Consider the following 3,328-nt stretch of genomic DNA (forward strand, 5'->3'; position numbering starts at 1 on the left):
GGCGGCATCGGCGGCATCGGCATATCGACACAACGGCCGGTCAAGTAATAACGTAGCACCGCGGAAGCCAGGAGCAAGCGTCACGGAAACGATGGAGGAAGGAGCGTGTAAGGTCAACGGAACAGATCAGTGCACTGTTTCGACCGACATTATGTCAGCAAAATTAATCTTTCGACCGACATTATATCCTCAGCAACGCCTAGGAGGCATGTCTGAGTTCAACCCAAAGAGCGACAACATTAGGTCTTACTTAGAGAGGTTTGAAAATATTGTCGACATTAACGAAGTACCCGCGGCGAAAAAGCTGAAGTTGTTCTTGAACGTGGATGGTGGCCAGGCTTGCGAGGAGCTCAAGAAAATCCTAGTTCCACAGATGCCCACCGACAAAACTTTCGAGCAAGTGCGGGAGTTGATAGAAGACCACTTTAGTCCGGAGTATTCCGCAATTGCCGAACGCTGAAAATTCAACAGGCGAACACAAGAAGAAGGTGAAAGTGTGAAGGATTTTATGACAGAATTGAAGCACCTAGCCCGTAACTGCGGATTCAAGGTATTTCTGAATGAAGCTTTGAGAGACCGCCCAGTAGCAGGCTTACGCGATGAAGAGCCACAGAGAATATTGTTTGCTACGGAGTGTCTGAATTTCGAAGGCGCATGTAAAATAGCTCTTGAAAAGGAACACGTATCGGGGCAAACCAGCGAGCTACGTACAGTAAAGCGAGACCGAAAGATGTTCACGCTATCAGCGGCAGCACCAGCGGGAAAACGCACGCGTCACGATAAAAAAAAACCAAGAAAAAGAAAACAAGTGGGAAAACTCACGCGCCACGATTAATGAAGGAAGGCGCATCAAAGACAAAACGCGGTTGTTATCGCTGTGAAAAAGGACACGCGCCTGACCGATGCTGGTATCGAAATAGGAAATGCCGGGCGTGCGCAAAGACAGGACATTTGGAAGCAATGTGCCAAGAAAAGAAACGGCGTCCGATAAACTATGTTGATACGTGAGACGATGACTCCGAAGCATCGCAAGTTTATCATGTCGTGCTCTGTGCAGCCAGCGACAAGCGTGGGTACAAGGTTTCCGGAAATATTGAAGGGAAGCCAATCTCTATGTTGCTGGACACGGGCGCAGCAGTTACGCTGATTCCTGAAAGCGCCTACAAAGCGAACTTCGCGAAAGTCGGATAGCAATCAACGAAGGTTTTCTTGAGAACATACAATGGAGAACGTTTGAAGAAAAAAGAAGAGGCAGCTGTCAACGTGGAGCACGAGAGACGCAGCGCGACGCTCCCCCCTTTTTGTGGTAGAAGATAACCACAGAACTCTACCCGCACTACTAGGTCGCGACTGGTTAGAAGAGTCGCAACTTGATTGGAAAGCCGTCTGTGCAGTAACAGAGGAAGACAAAGTCAAGTCTCTAAAGGAGAAGTTTGCAGAAGTCTTCCGTAGCACACCTGGAGTTATGTCCAACTACGAGGCAAAGGTCGTCCTAAAAGCGAACAGCACACCAGTGTACTGCAAGGCGAGGCCTATACAACTCGCAACTAAAGAAGCCGTTGCAGCAGAACTACGTAGGTTAGAAAACGACGGCATCGTGAAACGAGTGACGCGCAGTGATTGGGCGACCCCTGTAGTAGTCGTTCCCAAGCGCGGCGAAAGAATAAGGCTCTGCGGAGAATATAAGGTGACCATAAACAAAGTACTAAAGACTGACTGCTACCCGCTACCTCTGCCGGAAGACCTCTACTCCATGCTTACTGGTGGCAAGGTCTTTTGCGTCTTGGACTTGTCCTCCGCTTTCCAGCAGGTTCCACTCAGAGAAGAAGTCAAGCCCCTGCTCACGATTAACACGCACTTGGGACTCTTTGAATATCAGACTTCCGTTTGGAATTGCCAGTGCGCCCGCAACCTTCCAGGTACTGATGGACAAGGTTCTGGAAGGCATCCCTAACGTAGGATGCTACATAGACGATGTTATCGTCACGTGCAGTAGCAAGCAAGACTGCTACAACACAGTCACAAACGTTTTGCGACGGCTAAGAGACTCTAACATCACGCTCAAGGAAGAAAAAGTCAATTCTTTTGCGACTCGGATGTTTACTTGGGTCACAAGGTTTCGGCCGAAGACATCTACCCGACATCGACAAAAATCAAGGCAATCCGAGACGCAACCGAGCCAGCAAACATCATAGAACTGAGAGCCTATCTGGGACTATTGAACTTCTACGCCAAGTTCTTGAGAAATTTTGCAACAGTGGCCGAGCCCCTCTACTCACTGTGGAAGAAAGAGCAAAAATGCCACTGGTCAAAACAGTGCAGGAAAGCTTTCGAAGCCACGAAAGACATATCCCTATTGAAACATCCGGCAAAATCTTCCAGTGACATTCGGTGGAAACGGGTTAATTTCCACTCATTTTCACCAGAAACCAGCGTAGTTTATCAGTCTTTGGTGGAAATATTACCGACCGCCACTTCCAGTAACCAGATTTCGCTGGACCTTTTACCGGAGCCACTTACGGTTAAAATCCGGTATAAACTTCCCGTGACATTCGGCGCAAACGGGTTAATTTCCAATCATTTTCATCAGAAACCAGCGTAGCCTCTTTCGCTGGAAGTTATACCAGAACCACTTTCGACTATCCGCCGCTGGAATCCTACCGGAAGCCACTCTCGTTTGCCGGACACCGAACATCACTGGAAGCGGACGCAAGGGGAACGGCTAAAGTCAAGGATGCCAAGACGAGCAGGGGGACTGTGTTTGTAATGGCGGCCGCCAATGCAGCGGAATTCTCGTGAGTGCGTGTTTTAGCTCGAAAATACGTTGCAATTCTGCAAGAAGTGCGTGCAGCGAACTGTTTTGACGATCCAAAAAAGTGGGCAGCGATCACCGGCAACTTGATATTTGCGACAGGCAAACGTCTGGGCCAGAGCAGGTACGAGACCACTCGAGCGGCATTCTCGTGAGTGCGAGTTTTAGCTCAGAACGACTTTGCAATCTTCAAGAAGTGAGTGCAGTGAACTGTTTTGACGATTCAAAAAGGAGGGCACTTTCACCCGTTTTCATCCGAAACCAGTTTACCAGTCTTTGGTAGATTATTTGCCGGCAAACAGATTTCACTGGAATGTCACCGGCAGCCCCTTTCGTATACCAGACGACCCGGTTTGCCTAGAAACGTTCCCCGAAACGGGTGACTCGCTTCCCTGTTTACCGACCTTCACTCGAAGCCGACGGGATGGGACGGGAAAGCCGAGACAAGTCGGGGGACTGGGCGTGTAATTATGGCGCCTCGCACCAAGGACGAGTCCCCACGCACCCTCTCTCCCT

At 49.5% G+C, this 3,328-nt stretch overlaps 1 pseudogene; it reads left to right on the forward strand.

Moving 5' to 3' along the window:
• Positions 1-208: 208 nt before the first annotated feature.
• On the forward strand, positions 209-783 carry LOC115331200 (annotated as a pseudogene).
• Positions 784-3,328: the final 2,545 nt, after the last annotated feature.

The sequence above is a fragment of the Ixodes scapularis genome, unplaced genomic scaffold, assembly GCF_016920785.2.
Source record: "Ixodes scapularis isolate PalLabHiFi unplaced genomic scaffold, ASM1692078v2 PGA_scaffold6__148_contigs__length_123643588, whole genome shotgun sequence".
NCBI classification, from domain to species: Eukaryota; Metazoa; Arthropoda; class Arachnida; order Ixodida; family Ixodidae; genus Ixodes; species Ixodes scapularis.